The 25469-nt window shown below is 42.3% G+C and overlaps 1 protein-coding gene and 1 non-coding gene across 3 annotated transcripts in view; one reads left to right on the top strand and one right to left on the bottom strand.

Annotated features, from left to right (window-relative positions):
• Positions 1 to 25469, top strand: part of SPATS2 (spermatogenesis associated serine rich 2) — a 124743-nt gene that overhangs the window by 15407 nt on the left and 83867 nt on the right. The window lies entirely within an intron of this gene.
• On the bottom strand, positions 12187 to 12291 carry LOC139007760 (U6 spliceosomal RNA). The gene has a single exon (XR_011470923.1). It is a non-coding gene; the product is annotated as a U6 spliceosomal RNA (small nuclear RNA).

The raw sequence follows: 25469 nt of genomic DNA, 5'->3' as shown, positions 1-25469 counted from the left end.
TGGGAAAGGGCATTTTTATATATTTAAATTGTACAACATGATGTTTTGATATGCATATACACATGGTGAAATGACTACTATAGTCAAGTTAATCAACATTTTCTCACATAGTTACCTTTTAAAAATTGTGATACAAGTACCTGAAATCTACTCTCAGCAAATTTCCAGTATTCAATAGAGCAGTGGTTCTCAACCTTCTGGCCCTTTAAATACAGTTCCTCATGTTGTGACCCAACCATAAAATTATTTTTGTTGCTACTTCATAACTGTAATGTCGCTACTGTTATGAATCTGATATGCAGGATGGTCTTAGGCGACCCCTGTGAAAGGGTCATTTGACCCCCAAAGGGGTCGCGACCCACAGGTTGAGAACCGCTGCAATAGAGTATTAACTGTGATCGTCATGCACGTTAGATCTCTAGACTTAAATCATCGTACATAGCTATAACTTTGTACCCTTTGCCCCATTTCCCTGCCTTGGGTAACCACCATTCCACTCTCTGCTTCTGTGTATTTGAGTTTTTTAGAGTCCAAATATCAGTGAGATCATGCAGTGTTTGTCTTCTCACTTAGCATAATGTCTTCCAGGTTCATCCTTGTTGTTGCAAATGACAGGACCTCAGGAAGGACATTCTTGGTCCCGCTTCTTAAATATATGTCTGTTATGCCCAGATTTCAGGATCCCCAAGAGGCCATCAGGGAGCCAGCCGAGTCCGATGCAAAAGCATAAGAGTCTTTATTCGAGCTAGCTCGGGCTCCCCATCCACCACACTCGCCGACGCAGCGGCAGGGGGCAGAGAGAACGAGCTTTGTGGGTAGAGGGGTTTATAGGGGGGTTGGAGTAAGGGGAGGAGAGAGGACTGTGGGCCTTGCCGATTGGCCAGGCGCAAGTCGGTATCTTGTTACACAGGATGTGGTCGTATCTATGGCGCGCACTTCCCTTGATTATCATTGGTTAGTTTAAAGAAATCCTCAGTGTGCCTAGCAGAGGCTTGGGCTTCTGGGAAGAAGCTCCTTGCTGAGCACATGGCTGCTGCCCAAAAATGGAGGATTCGGGGCAAGATGGAGGGCGTAGCCCTCGCCCTTTCAATGTCCATGGTGGGGAGGGATGTCTTACTCCACTTTAAGGGGTCCTCTTTTGATGAAACCTGAGGGCTCTCTTTTGATGATCATATATTAATGATTTTTGCTTTAGTTCGGCCAGTGTGGTTCAGTGGTTGAGCATCGACCCATGAACCAGGTTCGATTCCGGTTAGGGCGCATGCCCAGGTACGGATGATTCTCTCATTATTGATGTTTGTATCTTTCTCTCCCTCTCTCTGGAATCAATAAAAAAATTAAAATTTTTTATAAATAATTTTTGTTTTAAATCTTATTGTGTCTGATATTAATATTAAATTTTGTTTAGATTAACAATGTGCAGTCTATTTTTCAATTTTCTTTTTTTAAAGAAATCATTAAAAAATATATTTTTATTGATTTCAGAGTAAGGGAGAGGGAAAGAGAGATAGAAACATCAATGATGAGAGAGAATCATTGATCGGCTGCCTCCTACACACCCCCTACTGGGGATCGAGCCCACAACCCAGGCATGTGCCCTTGACTGGAATCAAACCCGGGACCCTTCAGTCTGCAGGCCGATACTCTATCCACTGAGCCAAACTGGCTAGTGCTTCAATTTTCCTTTTAGTTTTCTATCTTTATGGGTCATTTTGCTTTAAGTGTATCTTGGTAGTCTCTACTTAGTTGGATTTGAAAAAAACTAACCTGATAATCTGTTTTTGGATAACTTTAATCTGTGTGTGTGTATAGTGTGTGTGTGATTACTGATAGTACTTTTAGACTTATTTCTGCCATTTTAGTTTATACTTTTTTTTGGCTATACTTCTTATTTGCTTTTTATTACATACATAGAGTTCTTCTCTTATCATGTATACATGATGAACTCTAAAATTAATATCTTGCCTAACCAGCATGCCTCAGTGGTCAAGAAGCATTGACCTATGAACCAGGAAGTCATGGTTTGATTCCCATTGAGGGCACATGCCCAGGTTGTGGGCTCTATCCCCAGTGTGGGGCATGCACGAGGCAGCTGATCAATGATTCTCTCTCATCGTTGATGTTCTTATCTCTCTCTCCCTTCCTCTCTGAAATCAATAAAAACCTTTAACAGGGATGGGCAACCCCTGGCACGTGTGCCAAACATGGCACACCAGTAACTTTTGCTGGCACGCGAAACCCTCTCTTATCTTCTATTTACAATTTTTTTCTTAATATCGACTTTTTTATTTTTCAGATAAATTCAGTGTAGGTGCATCTTAGATAAATAAACAATTTCACATAACAAGTTATCTTAAAGACCATAGACATGGATTGACGAGAGAGGGGAAGAGCAATTTCTATGCCTCTGCCTTAACTCTCCCTGCCTTCCTAGAGCCGACCAGTGTTTTGGGTTCATCCACATACGCTTGTGAATCTTTGTTCTCAGTGATGAATTTTGTTAAGTCTCATAATAGGAGTAGCCTGACGGATGAAAGTAGTAGCTCGTGCATATCTCTGAAGGTCACGAACTATAAACCTGATGTAAAATCTCTGTCATCAGTGATGCAGCAGCAAAAGTCCCACTGATAATACCAAACCGGGTCATAAAGTTTTGTCGGACTATCAGTGTACATGTATACATTAAAAAATAAATGTATTTTTCATCAACATATACTGTGTTTTTGTTGCTCGAATGAATTTTATTATTTCTTCAAGGTTCTTCACATATGTACACCTTAAGAGATATCAAGTAGGCGTAACATGTTCTCAAAAAATTAGGGTTGGCACGCAGAAGAATTTTGAGTCAGAGATTTTGCTGGTTTTGGCACGCACTCACAAAAAGGTTGCCCACCCCTGACCTATAATAATAAAAGCATAATATGCTAATTAGACCAGACAGCCAAATGACCTTCCGGATGTCCTTCTGGACGAAGCCGTGGTGGCAGGGGCTGAGGCAGAGGCGGTTAGGGGTGATTAGGCAGGCAGGCGAGCAGTTAGGGGCATCAGGCAGGCAGGCAGGTGAGCAGTTAGGGGCAATCAGGCAGGTAAGCAGAGTGGTTAGGGGCGATCAGGCAGGCAGGCAGGTGAGCAGTTAGGAGTCAGCGGTCCCGGATTGCGAGGGGGATGCCCAACTGCCATTTTGCAGTGAGATATCCCCTGAGGGGTCCCGGATTGCAAGAGGGTGCACCGGGCCTCTAGTATATAAATAAAAATATCTCTGAACAATATAGGAACTTCAGAATGCTTTAAATCACATTTCTTCTCTCTATCCCAATCTGTTTTTATTGTTTGCCATTTTAGTTTTACCTTAAACCTTGCTTACTGTATTTCAAATGCATAGATAAAAATGGAGACTACAGTAAGTAGTCCCCCCCTTTTCCACAGTTTCATTTTCTACAGTTTCTGTGACCCCTGGTCAACCAGTCTGAAAATATTAAATGGAAATTTCCAGAAATAAACAATTCTTAAGTTTTAAATTGTGCGGCGTTCAGCTCCATTCCAGCCCAGGACTTGAATTATCCCTTTGTCCAGCACATCCACACTGTATATGCTACCCTCCTGATAATCACTTAGGAGCTATCTTGGTTATCAGATCGATTGTCTTGGTATCACAGTGCTTGTGTTCAAGTAACCCTTATCTTACTTAATAATGGCCCCAAAGCCCTGGTAGGGTATCTCAATAGGTTAGAGTGTCATCCTGATACGCCAAGGTTGTGGGTTCGATTCCCAGTCAGGTCACATACAGTGGATGCGTTGAACAACAAATCAATCTCTCTCTCTCCTCCCGCTCTCTCTCTCAAAAAAAAGTTAATAAAAACAGAGAGATTTATATAAAAAAAATACTGGCCCTAAGGCGCAAGGGTTTGCTGGTAATTCACCTATGCCGAAGAAAAGCTGTAAAATGTTTCCTTTAAGTAAAAAGGTAAAAGTTCTCGATTTAAAAAAGAAAAATTGTATGCTAAGATCTATGGTAAGAACGGATATTCTATCCATGAAATTGCCTAATTTATAAATTAAACTTTATCACAGGTAGTACGTATAGGAAAAAACAGTATATATGTATAGTGTTCAATATTATCATCAATTCAGGCATCCACTGGGTTCTTGGAACATAAACCCTTTGGATAAGGGAGGACTACTGTAATATAGAAACACATGTATACTCACAACCGTGCTTGTTTAATCTTTTTTCTTTTTCTTTTTTTAATATGTATTTTTTATTGATTTTTCACAGAGAGGAAGGGATAGGGACAGAGAGCCAGAAACATTGATGAGAGAGAAACATCGACCAGCTGCCTCCTGCAAGCCCCCCACCGGGGATGTGCCTGCAACCAAGGTACATGCCCTTGACCGGAATCGATCCCGGGACCCTCGAGTCTGCAGGCCGGCGCTCTATCCACTGAGCCAAACCGGTTCTGGCTAATCTTTTTTCTGTATTATTAAATCTTTATTGTTCAGATTATTACATTTGTTCCTCTTTTTTCCCCCCATAACTCCCCTCCACCCAGTTCCCACCCCACCCTCCGCCCTCACTCCCCACCCACTGTCCTCATTCATAGGTGCTCGATTTTTGTCCAGTCTCTTCCTGCATCCCCCACACCCCTTTCCCCCCCAAGAATAGTCAGTCCATTCCCTTTCTATGCCCCTGATTCTATTATAATCACCAGTTCATTCTGTTCATCAGATTATTTCTTCACTTGATTTTTAGATTCACTTATTGATAGATGTGTATTTGTTGTTCATAATTTGTATCTTTAACTTTTTCTTTTTCTTCCTCTTCTTAAAGGATACCTTTCAGCATTTCATGTAATACTGGTTTGGTGGTGATGAACTCCTTTAGCTTTTTCTTATCTGTGAAGCTCTTTATCTGACCTTCAATTCTGAATGATAGCTATGCTGGATAAAGTAATCTTGGTTGTAGGTTCTTGGCATTCATCACTTTGAATATTTCTTGCCACTCCCTTCTGGCCTACAAAGTTTCTGTTGAGAAATCAGCTGACAGTCGTATGGGTACTCCCTTGTAGGTAACTGACTGTCTTTCTCTTGCTGCTTTTAAGATTCTCTCTTTGTCTTTTGCTCTTGGCATTTTAATTATGATGTGTCTTGGTGTGGTCCTCTTTGGATTCCTTTTGTTTGGGGTTCTCTGCGCTTCCTGGACTTGTAAGTCTATTTCTTTCACCAGGTAGGGGAAGTTTTCTGTCATTATTTCTTCAAATAGGTTTTCAATATCTTGATCTCTCTCTTCTTCTGGCACCTCTATAATTCGGATGTTGGTACGCTTGAAGCTGTCCCAGAGGCTCCTTACACTATCTTCGTATTTTTGGATTCTTTTTTCATTTTGCTTTTCCGGTTGGGTGTTTTTTGCTTCTTTGTATTTCAAATCTTTGACTTGATTCTTGCGCTCCTCTGGTCTGCTGTTGGGTGTCTGTATAATATTCTTTATTTCAGTCAGTGTATGCTTAATTTCTAGTTGGTCCTTTATCACAACATCGAGGGTCTCACTAGATTTCTTGAGGATCTCACTACATTTATCAGCGGTCTCACCAGTCTTTTTGAGGGTCTTACTAAATTTATCGGCGGCTTCTAAACAGTTCTTGAAAAACCTTAAAAGTGTGGTTTTGAACTCTATATCCAGCAGTTTGCTTTTCTCCATTTCTGTCATTTGTGTCCTGTTTCTTTGTCTCCACATTTTTTATGCTTCCTTGTGTTGATAAAGTGGTTTTCTATGCTAAGTGTCCTCTAGGGCCCAGTGGTTCAGCCTCCCCAATTACCTGAGGAGAACACTCTTGGTGCTCCCCCTTGTGGTCTTTGTGCACAGTCTTGTTGTAGTTAAGCCTTGATTGTTGTAAGTAACACTGGGAGGGGTTGACCTCCAGGCCAATTGGCTGTGAGAATCAGCTGTGTCTGCAGTGGGAGAACTTCTGTCCTGGAGCTCTAGGGAGGTGCTAATCTAGCCTCTGCCTGAGGCTATCCAGCAAACGCCTCCGTGCAAGGCTTGGGCGGGGCGGGTCCCAGGGGATCAACAGGGCGCGTGGAGCGAGCAGTTATGGCTGCTCTCAGTCCTGCCTTCAGAGGCCCCTCTTCTCAGTGTCCCAGCAATTGCTGCAAGTTCCTCCGAGAGAAAGCTGCCCTCGAGTTCCGACCGATGCCAGACAGTCCCGCTTCTCCCGTATGAGTCTAGGTCCCCAGAGACTCGCCCGGAACTGGAGCTCAGAGCCTGAGACTCCCTCCCGATTGAAAAAGACAACCGCGCCCTCAGCCGCCAGCCCGCTCTGGGTGCGCCTCTGTACCTTAGTATTTTACTTCCGCACCGTACCTCCTCTGAGTCTCGATATGCTTTTCTCTTTCCTTCTAGTTGTAGAATTTCCACTCAGCCAGCCTTCCTGTGGTTCTGGGTGATGTCCGTTCCGTCTTTTAGTTGTATTTTTTTTTTTTTTCCAACCCAACAGGAATTTTTAGTTGTATTTTTGAAGTGGTTGTGCGAGGCAGCAAACTCAGGTGTTTACCTATGCCGCCATCTTGGTTTCTTCCTTTAATCTTAATTATGCCAATTTGCTCTACATCTTTTTTTTAATTGACTTTTATTGTGTATATTTTCAACATTCCATACATGCGGAAAGAATAATATAATGAATTCCCACGTGCCCTCATCTAGCCAGCAATTATCAACAATTTTTCCATTCTTAGTTTCATCTATTCTTGGTAATTCCCTTCTTTCGATCAGTTGGTTTGGATACTGTCAACGTTACCCATCCTTTTCTAAAAATTCTCCATGAGCCTTTCATCAATGGTTTCAGCCATTGGTGATTGTTGCCTAGATCCATCTGTCATTAAGGCTTGCAAAAAAATAGCATTTTTCTAATGCTATTATTGTTCTATATTTATTAGCTGGGATTCTTCTATAAAGATGAATTTTCCTTCATTAACTTTTTTATTACTCTGAAATATGGTTTATACAGGAGAGGCAGAATAAATGTTTTGGTTCTTTCTCTTCATAAATATTTAGAATAATGAAATGAGTTAGTGCCCCACCAACCTCCAATGAGTGACCAATGAGGTTTTTTGTTTGTTTGAATATGATTAAGAATTGATTTTTATGTACTTAATATGTTTTAGGCACTGTAGACATTATTCTTATTGGTATTCATATTGTCCCATGTTAGTCTAGTGGGAACCCATTTAAGTTGGTTCCTGTGTCCTTAATAGGACCCCAGTAATCTTTGATAGCTTGATTGCTTTCCAGCGGTTCTCAACCTGTGGGTTGCGACCCCTTTGGGGGTTGAACGACCCTTTCACAGGGGTTGCCTAAGACCATCGGAAAACACATATATAATTACATATTGTTTTTGTGATTAATCACTATGCTTTAATTATATTCAATTTGTAACAATGAAATTGGGGGTCACCACAACATGAGGAACTGTATTAAAGGGTCGCGGCATTAGGAAGGTTGAGAACCACTGCTTTAAACACAAGAAAATACCTCAGGCTCATCTGTTTATTTTCTTCCATAAGCCTGGAATCAGCCACTTATCTAAGGAACCTGGTTTCTTTTATTGGGACATGCTATTTAGAGACCATAATTTAGACATTATATATATTTTTATTTATTTCAGACAGGGAGAGAGAAAGATAGAAACATCAATGATGAGAGATAATCATTGACCAGCTGTCTCCTGCACAACCCACACTGGTGATCGAACCCGCAACCTGGGCATGTGCCCTGACTGGGAATCAAACCGTGACCTCCTGGTTTATAGGTTGGCACTTCAACCACTGAGCCATGTCAGCTGGGCCGTGTGTGTGTGTGTGTGTGTGTGTGTGTGTGTGTATGTGTATCTTTACTTTTGTTTTTCTCTCTTTTTGGAAGAGAAAGGGAAGAAAAGAACATCCTTCCATTCAAAAGACAAGGATCTCTCTCCATTGGAACTAGTAACCTGATAGGGAAAAGCCATGGGGGTAGGGCTTTGTGTGATTTTATAGTGTTCCTGGGTGCATAGACATTGTCTTACAGTCGGCAGGATGTCTAGTGCAAACTTCCCTGGTCCATGACCAACTCATCCTGTCATGGGAGTCTTTTAGCAGCAAGCATCCTAACGGCTTTTAAATGCTTCACCTGTGCCCATGCCCACACAGTGTGGCAATCGAGAGAGAGAGAGAGAGAGAGAGAGAGAGAAAGAAAGAGAGAGAGGAAACCACGAGGGCCAGAGGAAAAGATGAAGGGAAGAAATAGAACACAGTTATTTATGTCCTTCAAGCCAAGGTGGCAAGGACTACTGGCTTACCAATGATGAAACAATCCGAGTTACAGTAAGAACAATCTGGGTTGTGGCACCATTATGTTGTAGGTGGCAGGAAAGGCAACAGGTGTCTTACCCATTGGGTCAAACTGGACCTGAGTTCAGCAATCTCGGTACTTGGGTTCTGGCTAGGAAAGAATTCAGAGCCAAGACCCAAACAGTAAGAGAACATTTATTTGGTAAATCATAGAGGTAGAAAAAGTAATTCCTAAAAGAAACGGGCTTAGGGCCCGTCTTTTATAGAGGTAAAAGACGGGCCCTTGGAGCTTGGGAGCGAGGAAGCTAATGGTAACAGTGCTTAGGACAGAGAGGGGGAAGGGAAAGGGAATGGCATGGGTGTACTCCCAGGAAGGAGAGCACCTATATTTTTTAAAAAAACAACAACAACATGGCAGTTATGTTGCCCTCCTTTCTTCCCCAGAGGTAGCCAATATAACATACTCAGTGACAATTCCTTAAATGCTTTAAAAATTTTTGCTATCTATCCTAAATAATAAAAGGCTAATATGCAAATTGACTGAATAGTGGAACGGCCAGTCACTATGACACGCACTGACCACCAGGGGGAAGATGCTCAATGCAGGAGCTGCCCCCTGGTGGTCAGTGTGCTCCCACAGAGGGAGCACTGTTCAGCCAGAAGCCAGGTTCATGGATGGCGAGCACAGTGTATGGGGAGTGGGCCTAAGCCATCAGTCGAACATCCCCCGGGGGCTCCCAGACTGCGAGAGGGTGCAGGCTGGGCTGAGGGACACACACCCTGCAATGCACGAATTGCGTGCACCAGGCCTCTAATCCTATCTAATAATAGACAAACATGGTAATTAACCGTACCTCCGACACGCTTCCCATGGGCTAATCAGGGTGATATGCAAATTAACTGCCAACCAAGATGGCGGCCGGCAGCTAGGCAGCTGAAGCGAACAGGAGGCTTGCTTGCTCCAGTGAAGGAGGAAGCCAAGGTTCCCCGCCTGCCGCTGCTGGGCTCTGAGCTTGCACTCTAAGAAACAGTGTTGCAATTATAGAAGCTAAACAAACACCATGCTTTCAGCCAGCCGGCCGAGCTAGAGTTGCAGCAGTGTTTCAATTATAGAACCCAAACAAACCCTAGATTCCTGCTTTCAGCAGCCGAGGTCTCAGAGCTGGAGCCCAGCCTCAGAGCTAAAGCCGGCTCTCAGTTCCAGTGACAGCCATAGAAGGTAAATAAATCCCAGAATAAAAAAGAAAAACAGAAAAAAAGGAGAGGTTGGGAGCTTCAGTCACCCGCCAGCCTGAAAATGGCCCTCAGCCACTCACCCAGACTGGCCAGGCACCCCAGTGAGGACCCCCACCCTGATCCAGGACACCCTTCAGGGCAAACCAGCCAGCCCCTACCCGTGCACCAGGCCTCTATCCTATATAGTAAAAGGGTAATATGCCTCCCAGCACCGGGATCAGCGGAGCCGTGAGGCCTCCCAAACCCGGGATCAGCGGAACCGCGAGGCCTCATGCCCCGGGATCAGCGAAGCCGAGAGGCCTCCCAGCACCAGGATCAGCAGAGCAGCGAGGCCTCCTAGCACTGGGATCAGCGGAGCAGCGAGGCCTCACTGCCCCTGTGTCAAGCGGAGTCGCGAGGCCTCCTGGCCCCTGGAGCAGTGTGATGGGGCAGCGCCCAAACCCCCTGATCGCCCTGCGGCTGTGTGTGTGACAGGGGGCGGGGCCACAAACTCCCTATCCGCCCTGCTCTGTTCGTGACAGGGGAAGGCGCCCCAACCCCCTGATCGGCCCTGCTCTGTGCCTGATAAGGGGGAGCTCCCCAACCCCCTGATCGGCCCTGCTCTGTGTGTGACAGGGTGCGGCGCCCCAACGCACCCATGGGCCCTGCTCTGTGTGTGACGGGGTGGAGCTGCAACCTCCCAATTGGCCCTGCCCTGAGTGTGACAGGGGGGAGTGCACCAACCCCCTGATTGGCCCTGCTCTGTGTGTGACAGGGGGGAGCTCCCCAACCCCCTGATCGGCCCTGCTCAGTGCGTGACAGGGGGGAGCTCCCCAACCCCCTGATCGGCCCTGCTCTGTGTGTGACAGGGTACGGAGCCCCAACCCCCCTGATCAGCCCTGCTCTGTGCGTGACGGGGTGGTGCCACAACCTCCCCATCAACTCTGCCTTGAGTGTGACAGGGGGCGACACCCCAACCCCCCAATTGGCCCTACCCTTAGCGTGACTGGGGGTGGCATCGCAACCTCCCGATCTGCCCTGCTCTGTGCATGACGGGGTGGCGCCCCAACTCCCCAATCGGCCCTGCTCTGAGCCCGACCAGGGGCTGCACCTAGGGATTGGGCCTGCCCTCTGCCACCCGGGAGCGGGCCTAAGCCAGCAGGTCGTTATCTCCCAAGGGGTCCCAGACTGTGAGAGGGCACAAGTGGGGCTGAGGGACACACACCCACCCCCCGCCAGTGCACAAATTTTTGTGCACCGGGCCTCTAGTATATATATATAAAACCTTAATATGCAGATAGACTGAACGGCCTAAAAACCAGTCGCTATGACGTGCTCTGACCACGAGGGGCGGGGGGGGGGGGGGCGCGCGTGGAACATGGCGGGTGTCAGCAACAGGTGGCAGAGTGTGGAACATGGCAGGCATTGGCCGTGGCAGTATGGTGGAGCAGGTGTGCGGGGGCGCCAGACCAAGGCAGGGCACCGGTCACTGTCTTCGGGCGAGCCTTTGGTGGTTCCTGAAAATTCTTTGCTCCTGCCAGGCGCCCGCACCTGCTGCTGGCGCCTGCCTCAATCGCTCCATGCCATCAGCGTGGCGGCAGGAGTGGGGCTGCCGGCATTCAGGGGACTGGAGGCCGCAGAGGATGGGCTGAGACCTGCCCCAGTGCCCACCGCAGCCTCAAAGCCCATAGTTTCTTTCAAGGTACACGAATTCGTGCACTGGGCCCCTAGTGTATATATAAGTATACACAAACTAGAGAGTATTTCATTGGTTCTAAGATGTGTATCTCCTCTCCCCCAATCCCCTCCCCCCCATTTAATCTCTGAATTTGTGATGTGTTTTACAATTGATTATATTTTGACAGAGTTATTTTTTCCCTTATAAGATAATGTGTCTGGCTTCTTAGATTAGAAGGAAAACAGTATTTAAAATTTTACTCTTCAGCCCTGACCAGTTTGGCTCAGTGGATAGAGCATTGGGCTGTGGACTAAAAGGTCCCGGGTTTGATTCCGGTCGAGTGCATGTACCTTGGTTGCAGGCTCGATCCCCAGTAGGGGGTGTGCAGGAGGCAACTGATTGATGTTTCTCTCTCATTGATGTTTCTAACTCTCTATACCTCTCCCTCTCTGTATAAAGTCAATAAAAATGTATTTAAAAAAATAAAAAAAATAAAACTTTACTCTTCATAAAAGCAGCATCATATTGGCTTATCTTTTGGCAATTTGCTTTACTTGCTCAGATGGTTTTTGAGATTTGTCCCATATTAATAAATGTAGCTCTGTTATTTTTTAAATTAATCTTTATTGTTGAGATTATTACAGATGTCCCTCTTTTTTCCTCCCATAGCTCCCCTCCACCTGGTTTCCACCCCACCCCAGGCCCTCGCCACCCTATTGTCTGTGTCCGTAGGTAATGCATACATGCATATAAGATCTTTGTCTAATCTCTTCCCGCACCCTCCCCCCCCACTCTCTTCCCTCTGAGAATCGTCAGTCTGTTCCATTTCCATGCCCCTGATTCTATTCCATTCACCAATTTATTCTGTTCATCAGATTTTTTATTCATTTGATTTTTGGATTCACTTGTTGACAGATATGTATTTGTTGTCACTTTGTTCATATTTTTTATCTTTACCTTTTTCTTCCTCCTCTTAAAAATATGAACACTTCACGAATTTGTGTCATCTTTGTGCAGGGACCATGCTAATCTTCTCTGTATCGTTCCAATATTACTATATGTGCTGCTGAAGCGAGCACATAGGTTGATTCTTTTTTTTTTATATTTAATTTCTTTATTGGTTAAGGTATTACAAATGTGTCCTCATCCCCCCATTAACCCTCCCCCCTTTACCCCCCTCCCCCCGTTGTCCGTGTCCATTGGTTTGGCTTATATGCATGCATACAAGTCCTTTAGTTGATCTCTTCCCCTTACCCCCACCCTCCCCTACTTTCCCTCTGGGGATTGATAGTCTGATCGCTGTTTCTCTGTCTTTGGATCTGTCCCTGTTCATCAGTCTGTGTTGTTCTCTATATTCCACAAATGAGTGAGATCATGTGGTATTTATCTTTCTCTGACTGGCTTATTTCACTTAGCATAATGCTCTCCAGCTCCTTCCATGCTGTTGCAAATGGCAAGAGTTCCTTCTTTTTTTTTTTTTTTTTAATATATTTTATTGATTTTTCAGAGGGGAAGGGAGAGGGATAGAGAGTTAGAAACATCAATGAGAGAGAAACATCGATGAGCTGCCTCCTGCACACCCCCTACTGGGGTGTGCCCACAACCAAGGTACATGCCCTTGACTGGAATCGAACCTGGGACCTTTCAGTCCACAGGCTGACACTCTATCCACTGAGCCAAACCAGTTACGGCAAGAGTTCCTTCTTTTTTACCGCAGCATAGTATTCCATTGTGTAGATGTACCACAGTTTTTTAATCCACTCATCTGCTGATGGGCACTTAGGCTGTTTCCAAATCTTAGCTATGTTGAATTGAGCTGCTATGAACATAGGGATGCATATATCCTTTCTGATTGGTGTTTCTGGCTTCTTGGGATATATTCCTAGAAGTGGGATCACTGGGTCAAATGGGAGTTCCATTTTTAGTTTTTTGAGGAAACGCCATACTGTTCTCCACAGTGGCTGCATCATTCTGCATTGCCACCAGCAGTGCATGAGGGTTCCTTTTTCTCCACATCCTCTCCAACACTTGTTGTTTGTTGATTTGTTGATGATAGCCATTCTGACAGGTGTGAGATGATACCGCATTGTCGTTTTGATTTGCATCTCTCATGTAATTAGTGACTTTGAGCATGTTTTCATATGTCTTTTGGCCTTCTGTATGTCCTCTTTCGGAAAGTGTCTATCTAGGTCTGTTGCCCATTTTTTGATTGGATTGTTTATCTTCCTATTGTTAAGTTGCATGAGTTCCCTGTAAATGTTGGAGATTAAACCCTTATCGGTGATATCATTGGCAAATATGTTCTCCCATGCAGTGGGCCTCATTGGTTGATTCTTGTATGTGCCCTGATTACGGATTGAACCCATAACCTTTGAGTATCAGGATGATGCCCTAACCAACTGAGCTACCTGGCCAAGGCAGGGAGAGTTACTAGTAGCTTCAGGTTTCTTAAATCTGGCCAAGGAAACAGGAGTTAGAGGGAAAGAATTTGAACTGTGTCCAGGGAGGGGAGACTAAAATACTATTTGGAAGGAGGAAACCTGCCCAAGCACCTGTATCCTGACAAGGTTCCTGAAAGAGCTGTTGCTGGATAGGAGATTCATTCATTTCAAGAGATATTTACTAGTACCTACTATGTGCCAGGCACTGGGCTAGGTCCTCAGGATATCATGTTAAGCAACTAGATAGGTTCCTGCTTACATGGATTTACAATCTAGCACAAGCATGTCAAACTCATGACCCGTGGGCTGCATGTGGCCCACAATGAATATTTTTGTGGCCCAGCCAATATAACAGTATGTAAGAAATGTATTAATAAAAATTTTGTAACTTAATTTTTACAATATCTTGTTATACATAATTATTAATAACGAGTTACAACGTTCGCTAATGACTGATTACTATAATCGTGTTGCATTCATTTCCCTTATGTGCCTTACCACAGGCGCACCATTTCTCTCCACTAATACCAGCAGCGAATATTTTAGCAACCTATTGCCACGTCCTTAGTCTTGGACTGAAGTGTTTGCTGTGTGCAACTGGAAATATTTCACTTTTGGAGAACAAGAAAAATAGGTTTATTTGCGTTACACTTATTAATTTGTGCAGTGTCTGGTAAGTTAATGTTCAAGAAAAAATATTAATTTTTATTAAAATGTTCTATTATTTTATGTTAACAATTACTCATTTATTTTAGCCCTTTGTATTCAGTATGTCTCTATCGAAATAAACCTACATTTCTATGAAAATTGAAGCTTTTGTTTTTTTGCGGCCCACATAAACTTAAACCTTGTTTATTTGGCCTAGGTCAGCCTTTGCCTTTGACATGCTTGATCTAGCAGGAAAGATAATTAAACAAGAAGTTAAAATTTAATGTGAATGCTATGATAGAAGTTGTGAGGGTTCTTTAGAAGCCTATAGTAAAAACATTGGATTAGTCTCAGATAGGGGTAGGGTAGAGTGTAGGACTCAGGGGTCCTCAAACTACGGCCCGCGGGCCACATGCAAATACAAATATTGTATTTGTTCCTGTTTTGTTTTTTACTTCAAAATAAGATATGTGCAGTGTGCATAGGAATTTGTTCATAGTTTTTTTTTAAACTATAGTCCGGCCCTCCAACGGTCTGAGGGACAGTGAACTGGCCCCTGTTTAAAAAGTTTGAGGACCCCTGGGTAGGTTCTGGAGTTAGTGACATTTGAACAGAGACCTGAAAGATGAGCTGGAATTAGCCAGGCAAAGAGAATAAGGAAGGAGAGTTATATGTCCAGCAGCCATCCAAAGTCAGTTTTATTGTAAGATTGGGACTTTTTGTGAGAATGAAGAATTAGGTAAATGGATTCTCTGTGGGGAGTAACCTTTTTTTAAAATTTGTATAGGGCCTAAACTTTTGCCCTCTGAACAAGAGAAAACCTTTTTATCTCCCTTTGTATTGTATGGCTCATTGCTCTAAGGACCCAGAACCCAGTCTGATATTTCAAATCAGCCATATTATTGGTTAAATAGACTTTTGCATACTGACCTTTTGTTTTAGTTACCCAAATTTGAGTATAGGTATTACTCAGTGTTCAAAGCAGAATGCATTTTATTCTTTAAATTTTCTTCTCAAACTGATTATGATTATATTTTATTTCTTCTCACTGCTTGCTGGCTGGCTAAAAAAATTCAAATATTTGACAGTCTAGGAAAGTCAAAAAAGTTTAGTTAAATTGCTACTAAATAATGTTTGTTTTAGTTATTTGGTGGCATAGAGGATTAAGGCTTTTTTCCTTAAAATGTGTAGTTGAGCCCTGGCCAGTATTGTACAGTGGTCAGAGTGGTGGCCTGTCTACCAAAGGGTGGTGGGTTCTATTCCTGGTCAAGAGCATGTACCTGGGTTGCAGGTTCGATCCCATGCCATGGGGTGCATGTTGGGGGCAACCAATCCATCTATCTCTCTCACATCGATATTTCTCTCTTTCTCTTTACTCTCTCTAAAATCAATGGGAAAAAATATCCCCTGGTGAGGATTAACAAAAACAAACAAGCAAAATGTGTAGTTGGAAGTGCTTATACAATGGAGAAAGTAATTCCATTTTCAGGGTATTATCTTGACGTCAGGTCCCCTTGTTCTTCCTATTCCAGAGTACCTTCTGCCATTCTGCCAGTTAGTTCTCAGCTCAGGTGTTTCAGTGTCTCTACAGAAGTTGAGCTTAGCTATGTTTATAATCTGTGAACATCGAATTCCTTTTTTTCTCCTAACAGCTAGAACATTAAGTTCCTTGCCAGTGATCTAAAACACATTGAATTCTACATCTTCAGATGCAAAAGATTTATTTTCTCTGAACTTAGATCATGATGTTTAAAAACGAAGAGACCTTAGAAATGGAGAAAGCTTAGGTTATTAAATATTCATGATTATTCTAGTTCTGCTGCAGATATATACACAGTTAAAAACACTATCAATTAGCCCTAGTTGGTTTGGCTTTAGTGGATAGAATGTTGACTGTGGACTGAGGGGGACTGAAGGTTCCAGGGTTCGATTCCGGTCAAGGGCACGGTCTGGGACATGGTCATGGGCACATACCTTGGTTGCAGGTTTGATCCTCGTCCCCGTGCAGTAGGTAACCAATCATCTCTCTCTCATGTCTCTGTCTCTGTCTCTGTCTCTCTTCCTCCCTTCCTCCGTCCCTCCCTGTCCCCCTTCCACTCTCTATAAAAAAATCAATGACAAAATATCCTCGGGTGAGGATTAACAACAACAACAAAAAAATCAACAAACAAAAACACTACAGCCCTAGCTGGTTTGGCTCAGTGGATAGAGCGTTGGCCTGCAGGCCAAAGGGTCCTGGGTTCAATTCCGATTAAGGGTTGCAGGCTCCTCCCCGGCCTAGGCCCTAGTCAGGGCTCGTGCAGGAGGCAGCAAATCGATGTGTTTCTCGCACATCGATATTTTTCTCTGTCTTTCCCTTTCTCTTCCACTTTCTCTAAAAATCAATGGAAAAATATCCTTGGGTGAGAATTAAAAAACAAAACAAAGCAAAAAACCACTATAAATTAGTGTTTTATTCCAGAGAATGTAGTATGACTTCCAGTCTCAAATAATTTAATCATTTAAAAATATTTGTAAATAAGTGAAATCATGCTAGTAAGCAGCAAGTTATTAACTGTGTGTGTGTGTGTATGTAAATATAGGTGATTTTAAATGACACTTAGATTGGCATACAATTTGAAATACAATAATTGTCATACTGCAATAGTGACAGTTAAATTAAATCTGTCTTAAAAATATCTTTTTACCATGATTAAATCAAATATTTCAGTTGGGGGATGAAGGAACTGGGTGAGCATAATGATATTGTTTGATGTTATTTGGTTGGTAATGTAGAAAGCCAGGCTAAGTTTGACCTAACATTTCAGGCTAGGGTCTCCAGACATGTTGTTGCAGTTGTCTGTTGCTGAGGAACAAAACCACTCCAAACTTGGCATAAAACTCTTATGGTTCTGGGTGTTGACTGGGCTCAGGCTAAGTTATTCTTGCACAAGTTCTGTCATGCACTTGTAGTTGCACGGGGCCTGGAGTTATCCCGAAGGCTTCCTTTCAAACTGACATGTCTGGCACTTGAGCAGGGAAGTCCAAATAGCTAGGAGCTGGAATAGCCAGAGCTCCTTGAACATCTTTATTTTTCACTATTTCTTTGTAGACTCTCCAGCATAGTAGCCAGACTTCTTACATGAAGAGGCTTAGGGCTCCAAAAGCACTTGTTCTGAGTAAGGGAGCCAGAAGGGAGTTGTATTATCTTTTATGACCTAAATTCAGAATCAGTGTCACTTTCACTGCATTTTGTTCATTAGAAGCAAGTCACTAAGTCCATCCCATATTCAAAGGGAAGGAAACTGGACTCCACTTCTTGCTGGGAGGTGTGTAAAGAATATGCAGTTGTATTTCAAGATAATTTCAGTCTTCCCTCTGGCCACAAATTCTTTACATTCCTCCTACATTCAAAACACACTTACCGCTTCTCAAGGCCCCCAAAGTCTTATCTAGTACAGCATCAGGCTCAGGCTTGAGGTTCAGTATCTTGCCATCTAAATCAGGCCCAAGTGCAGGTAAGGCTGGATATAGTTCCTTGGGTATAGCTTCTTGAGTACTGTTGCTTTCATTTTAAAAACCTGTGAATTAAAGAGTCACATTATCTCCCCTTATATCCAGCCCACCCAATATGCAACAGTGGACAGGCATAAGATAACCACTATAGACACTCCTGTTCAAAAAAACAGGTGTATTAACTACAACAAGACTGTGCACAGAGCCCACAAAGGGTGCACCAAGAGTGTCCACCTCAGGTAATTGGAGAGGCTGAGCCACTGGGCCCTATAGGACACCTAGCACAGAAAGCCACTCTATCAACACAGGGAAGCAGCCAAAATGTGGAGACAAAGAAATAGGTCACAAATGACAGAAATGGAGGAAAGCAAACTACTGGATATAGAGTTCAAAACCACGGTTATAAGGTTTTTCAAGAATTTTCTAGAAACCACCGATAAATTTAGTGAGACCCTCGATAAATCTAGTGAGACCCTCGAGGATATGCAAAAGGACCAACTAGAAATTAAGCATACACTGACTGAAATAAAGAATAATATACAGAGATCCAACAGCAGACTAGAGGATTGTAAGAATCAAGTTAATGATTTGAAATATGAAGAAGCAAAAAACACCCAACTGGAAAAGCAAAAAGAAAAAAGAATCCAAAAATATGAAGATAATGTAAGGAGTCTCTGGGACAACTTCAAGCGTACCAACATCCGAATTATGGGGGTGCCAGAAGAAGAGAGAGAGCAAGATATTGAAAACCTATTTGAAGAAGTAATGACAGAAAACTTCCCCTACCTGGTGAAAGAAATAGACTTACAAGTCCAGGAAGTGCAGAGAACCCCAAACAAAAGGAATCCAAAGAGGACCACACCAAGACACATCATAATTAAAATGCCAAGAGCAAAAGACAGAGAATCTTAAAAGCAGCTAGAGAAAAACAGTTACCTACAAGGGAGTACCCATATGACTGTCAGCTGATTTCTCAACAGAAACTTTGTAGGCCAGAAGGGAGTGGCAAGAAATATTCAAAGTGATGAATAGCAAGAACCTATAACCGAGATTACTTTACCCAGCAAAGCTATCATTCAGAATTGAAGGTCAGATAAAGAGCTTCACAGATAAGAAAAAGCTAAAGGAGTTCATCACCACCAAACCAGTATTATATGAAATGCTGAAAGGTATTCTTTAAGAAGAGAAAGAAAAAGAAAAAGGTAAAGATAAAAATTATGAACAACAAATACATATCTATCAAGTGAATCTAAATATCAAGTGAATAAAAAATCTGATGAACAGAATAAACTGGTGAATATAATTGAATCAGGGGCATAGAAAGGGAGTGGACTGACAATTCTCGGGGGGAAAGGAGTGAGGCGGGTGCGGGAAGAGACTGGACAAAAATCGTACACCTATGGATGAGGACAGTTGGGCGGGTGGTAAGGGCAGAGGGTGGGGTGGGAACTGAGTGGAGGGGTGTTATGGGGGGCGGGGAAAGAGGAACAACTGTAATAATCTGAACAATAAAGATTTTAAAAAAAATACAGATTTAAGGAACACACTAGTCACTGGTTCAAAGCAGTTCTGAAATTCAGCCAGGCACATATTACCAGTTCTGTGATCAGTCCTACTGCCTAGGAACCATAATCCACAGCTTTTAGTTTTGCCCCTGAATTATTCTTTTCCATAAAATGTATCCAGTGTTTGCAGCTGAGTAGTTTTCTTAGCCTATTTCCTGGACATAGAGGTTTGAGTGTGTGTGTGTGTGTGTGTGTGTGTGTGTGTGTGTGTGTGTGGCGGGGGGACACAGTTAGATTCCCAGTCAAGGCATATGTGTGGGTTGCAGGCTTGATCCCCAGTGTGGGGTGTGCAGGAGGCAGCTGATCAATGATTCTCATCATTTATGTTTCTCTCTCTCTCTCTCCCCTTCCCTTCCTCTCTGAAATCAATAAAAAGATATTAAAACAAAACAAAACTTTCAGGCTTTCACTAACACTTTCAAGGCCCTTCTTGCCTTCTCCTGCCATTGAGTCCCAAAGCCAAACAATTTAATTACCAAAATCTGTTTTGGCTGTCTATTGCTTTGTAACATCACATGCCAAATTTAGTAATGTAAAATAACATTTCTTTTTATCTTTTATGGTTCCTGTGTTTAGGCTTCGCTAGGCAGTTGTGTCTCTCATTTAAAAGGCTTCCTCACCAAAATCTCTGAATGCAGTTGGAGTCAGCTGGTAGCTGGGTCTGGAGATGACTCCTCATTCACATGTCTGATGGCTGAGCTGGGAGTACTCAAAAACAGTTGGTACTCCTCAGACATCTAATTCTCTATGAGGCTTCGTCCATAGTCTCTCCAGCACAAGGGCTTTAGGGAACCTGGATATCTTATATGGTGATTCAGGCTCCAAAGTTGCCTGTCCTGGGAGAGAACCAGACAGAAGTTTTCTCAGCTTTTATGACCTAACTTCTGAGGTTGCTCAGTGTCACTTCTTCATTCTCTTTATGGGAAGTGACTCTACCTTTTGATGGGAATAGGATCAAAGAATTTGTAAACATGTTTCAAAATACAAAATGTCTCCTTTCTCCCCACCCCCAATATAAAAAAGTTTTGGAAGCTGGAATGTAGTGGATCTTGCCTTGTTAGGACAGGCTTTCTCTCTCTCTTTTTTTTAATCTTTAATTTCTTTATTGGTTAAGGTATTACAAATGTGTCCTCATCCCCCCATTAACCCCCAACCTACCCCCCCCCCCCCAGGCTTTCTCTTTCTTGTTGGTGGGGGTGGGGGTAGAGGTAGGAGATCAGTTCCCTTCATTTAATGTTCCAGAATGGATTTGTCAAGATGTCAAGAGCTGTGGAAGGAGACGTCACAATAACAAATGTCTCTTTTCTTCAGTAGAGATAGGGCTGGGAGCTTTGGACTTGACATTCTTTTTCTTTTTGTATGAGAGTAGGCATAACAGTGCTTCCATCCCCAAAGAGAAAGCAAACTAAACAAACAAAATCTCTCAAACTATTGAAAGTTCTACCATTCAGCCTGGCTGGCATGGCTCAGTGGTTGAGCATCAACCTATGAACCAGGAGGTCACGGTTCAATTCCCAGTCAGGGCACATGCCTGGGTTTCAGGCTTGATCTCCTGTTAGGGGGCCTGCAGGAGGCAGCCAATCAATGATTCTCTCCCATCATTAATGTTTCTGTCCTTCTTCCTCTTCCTCTCTGAAATCAATAAAAACATATTTAAAAAATAAAAATAATAAAAGTTCTACCATTTATAGCTTCGTTTGAATTGATGAGTAACATTTTTGCAAGGGTTAAAGAGTATGTGTGCCTCTTTATCATTTATACTTTCCATTGAATTAGTTTAGCTAGCTTTCTTAATGCCTGCAGGGATACTTCCAAGGGAAATTTTGAAAAGGGGATAGCTGATAGAAATAATTTTAAATTGGGGGAATTCTAGAGCAGGTGGTAAAGCAGGTTAGATGAGACTTTGAATAGCAGTAGGGAATGATCTCTAGAACTTTACTACCTGACCTCATCTGAAAAGACTTTGTTCACCTTATGTAGTGATCTGGCTTTGGAAGTAAAATAATCAGAAAAATTTGTCTTTGGTGATATGTGCTTTGTAGAGGCTATTGTGTTATTTTTCCTTCCTTTCTCTCTAGGTAGAAGAAGGTGGCAGTGAATATGTTTTGCTGTATTTGTTTATGGTCATACAGGCAATGTGAATATTGATTTTTATGTTTTTTTCCAGTTTTGCTTCTTTCTTTACCCTTCTTTCTGGTTTTGTACACCAAATTCTCTGATTATCTGAGAAAAAGAAGATAGCTTAGTGAATAAGAAGTTATAATATAAGTAGCTGCCTTCCATTACTCTTCCCACTTCTGGAAAGAAGAAATGCCTGTATTTAATCGTTTACCTGTTTTATTTTTCTTGGTATCCAGATCTATATATACATTGTTGAATTGGGGTACAGAAAAAAGCCTACTAACTTTTATTTTAAATGATTTGGTTATTTTATTTTTTAAGTGCCAGATGGTAGAATTTTATGGTTTTAATTAACACGAATACAATGTGCACACAAGCTGTCTATTAATATTCTGCTCTGTGCAGCTGGGCATTGGGATTGGTGACTGATGGCCAGTTGGGCTTTCCACAGTGGCTTGTGGGTCTTTGAGGAGAAGCTGTGAGCAATCTCAGCACAGTAAGATTTATTGCACATCAGCAGCCCTTCAAGCTCCTTGACATTGTGGACCACGAACTTCCAAAAGTCACTGGGCAGCGTGTGCTTTGTTTTCTTCTTGCTCCCATAACCAACACTGGGCATTAAGACCTGGCCCTTGAATCTCCTGTGCACTCTATTGCCTCTGGGTTTCTGCCAGTTACACTTAATTTTGACATATCAATCTGACTGGTGCCAGATGAACTTCTTGGTCCTTTTTTTTTTTTTAATTTAAAAATAATATATTTTTATTGTTTTCAGAGAGGAAGGGAGTGAGAGAGAGGCAGAAACATCAATGATGAGAGAGAATCATTAATCAGCTGCCTCCTGCACACCCCACACGGGGGAATGAGCCTGCAAGCCAGGCATGTGCCCTCACTGGGAATTGAACTGTGACCTCCTGGTTCATAGGTTGATGCTCAACCACTGAGCCACACCAGCCAAACTTAAATATATTTTTATTGATTTTAGAGAGGACGGGAGAGGGAGAAAGAGATAGAAATATCAGTGATGAGAGAGAATCTTTGATCAGCTGCCTCCTGCACGCCCCCCACCAAGGACCGAGCCTGCAACCTGGACTTGAACCCTTGCCTGACTGATGCTCTAGCCACTGAGCCAAACTGGCTAGGGCAGTGGTTGGCAAACCACGGCTCACGAGCACATGCGGCTCTTTGGCCTCTTGAGTGTGGCTTTTCCACAAAATACCACGTGCGGGCACGCATGTACAGTGCGATTGAAACTTCGTGGCCCATGCGCAGAAGTCGGTATTTTGTGGAAGAGCCACACTCAAGGGGCCAAAGAGCCACATGTGGCTTGCGAACCGCAGTTTGCCAACCACTGGGCTAGGGTATTGGTCCTCTTTTTAACAATCTTAGGTTTCACAAGGGGTCTGAGGGCAGCCATGATGCAAGTAGAAGATAGGTGCCCAATTCAGTTATTTTTTTTATATGATATTTAAAAAATGATGTTACATATGCTAATAATTTGTAGTATGAGAACCTCAAGAAGAGTCAGAAAAGGAAGTTCTGGAATGAGTTGCATTCCCAAGGAAGAGAACAATACACCTTGAACTACTGAAAATGGGGAAGACTTTTCACTACAGTTCTTTAACTTCAGTTGCAACTTGGAAGAGGTAGCATCTTTTGGGATTAGTATTCTGTACCTTTTTCAGTTGTTTATCTGCATTTTCTTTTCTCCTTCCTTCCAGTTGACACACATTTGGTTTGGAGGGAGTAGAGGTGGGAGAAGGAAGAGTTAATTTTTCATGCTTTTAAATCTGCTAATATTATTTAACTGATTTCATCTAGATGAAAACTTATTTTTTAGAATATTCAATACATGGTATGTTGCATGCATTATGTATTCATTTAAAGCAGGGGTGGGGAGCCGAAACCAGTTTGGCTCAGCGGATGGAGCATCGGCCTGCGGACTGAAGGGTCCCGGGTTCGATTCCGGTCAAGGGCATGTACCTGGGTTGCGGGCACATCCCCAGTGGGAGATGTGCAGGAGGCAGCTGGTCGATGTTTCTCTCTCATCGATGTTTCTGACTCTCTATCTCTCTCCCTTCCGCTTTGTGAGAAATCAATAAAATATATTAAAAAAAAAAAAAAGCAGGGGTGGGGAACCTTATTTCTGCCAAGGGCCATTTGGATATTTATAACATCATTCATGGGCCATACAAAATTATCAAGTTAAAAATTAGCTGCTATATTTGGTCATACATTTAATTAACTCATCCCAATGCCTTGGCAGGGCCAAACCAAGTAATTTTGAGGGTCTTATATGGCCCACGGGCCAGATGTTCCCCACCCCTGATTTAAAGAATTATAGTAGCATGAATTTATGAACGATATGGATAGCATATTATTTCCAGTCTAAAATTGCTCTGTTCATTTTTGGACATAGTAATTACCTGCTAGAGCAATATTTTTCTGGCATGTTATAAGCCATGAGAATGGTTTGGAATGGATCTGAATGAGAGGTTTTTGGTGCAACTCAATTTTATTCTTTCTTTCCTTAGAGTGTTGGTGGAGTAGTTTGATCTTGAGAGAGGAGAGGAAAAAAGCTGCTTTGTGAAAGCAGTAATTCCATAGAGACTGGTGGTATTAGAAATATTTTATTTTTGGGGTTTAGAAAGTCAGAAGACCTAAGCATTAATGTGCTCTCTCCCCATGTATTAATGAATTTAAAATATGTTGCTGAGGCCTGACCGGTGTGGTTTAGTGGTTAGAAGTTAGCCTGTGCACCGAGGATCATGGGTTCGATTTCCCATCAAGGGCATGTACCTGGGTTGCAGGTTGGAGTGTGTGCAGGAGGCAACCAGTCGATGTTTCTCTCCTCCCCTTCTCCTCCCTCCCATCCAATCTCCTTAAAAATCAATGGAAAAAATATTCTCCAGTGTAGACTAACAACAAAAAATGATAATAAAATAAAACATATGTTGCTGATTTAATGTTGAGTTTGTGTATTAACTTCTGGTTTGGGCTTCTTTAAGCAGTATGTATATATTAAATCAAGTTAGTTTGTTAAAAAATATTTAATTATTCTGTTCTTTCAACTGACATACAATATTTTGAAAATATTATTTTGAAAAGACAGCTATTATTTTGAAAGTAACAGATGTATTTAATATTTTTGTGACTGTACAGATGTTACTGGCAAAAAATCTTTGGATCATAAAAAGCGTTTGTCAAATGTGTATTTTTAGTTTGGTGTAAAAATGTACCATCTATATTATTGGTGAGTGTAATTAACAAAAGTAGTTCAGATAAAAGAGCCTAAGTCTGAAATGATGAAGCTTCTGTTCTTAAGACAGTGTTTTATTTACACTAAGCATAAGGAAAAAAACAGCTGGAAATACCATTTGAAAGAATTCTTATGTTAGTTATGGGCTCTTTCAAGAACTACCAACTTCAGCAATGACTATGCCTCTTAGAGTCTTAAAAATTTCAGAGCTGGGAAGAGACAAGACAGTTTTATCTGGTCTTCTTTAAATATAAACATGAATGGAAAAGGATGTTTTCTTCCCTTGAGCTTTTGCATTAAAATTTTCATTTTCCATGGTATTTACTACATGTTGTATGAAATTCATTGTTAAAGGATTTTTTTATTTTTAAATAGGCAAAATCACTATTTTCATACAAACATGAAATGAACACATGTAAAAAATATTACTAAACTGATTAATTATTGAGAGAACCAGTAAGAAATTAAAAGTAGTTCAAAGGAAAATTCAAAGTACCATGCATATTTAGGATCAAGAATGCTGAAATGTATTTACAGGTTGACACAAAACTGGCTTTTTCCACTTGACATGTGGGAAATCATTCCTCCTTTCACTGGACAGAATCTGTTTGCTTATGTATAGACAAGAATCCTTTGCATTGCTCTCAGTTATCTACAACTTAACATTTCTTTTTTTTTTTTAAATATATTTTATTGATTTTTTACAGAGAGGAAGGGAGAGAGATAGA

This window comes from Myotis yumanensis, unplaced genomic scaffold (genome assembly GCF_028538775.1).
Source record: "Myotis yumanensis isolate MYYU_CA2020_CCGP unplaced genomic scaffold, mMyoYum1.0.hap1 SCAF_3, whole genome shotgun sequence".
NCBI lineage: Eukaryota > Metazoa > Chordata > Mammalia > Chiroptera > Vespertilionidae > Myotis > Myotis yumanensis.
The sequence above is the reverse complement of the archived record's forward strand: the minus strand, read 5'-3'. Positions and strand labels throughout refer to the sequence as shown.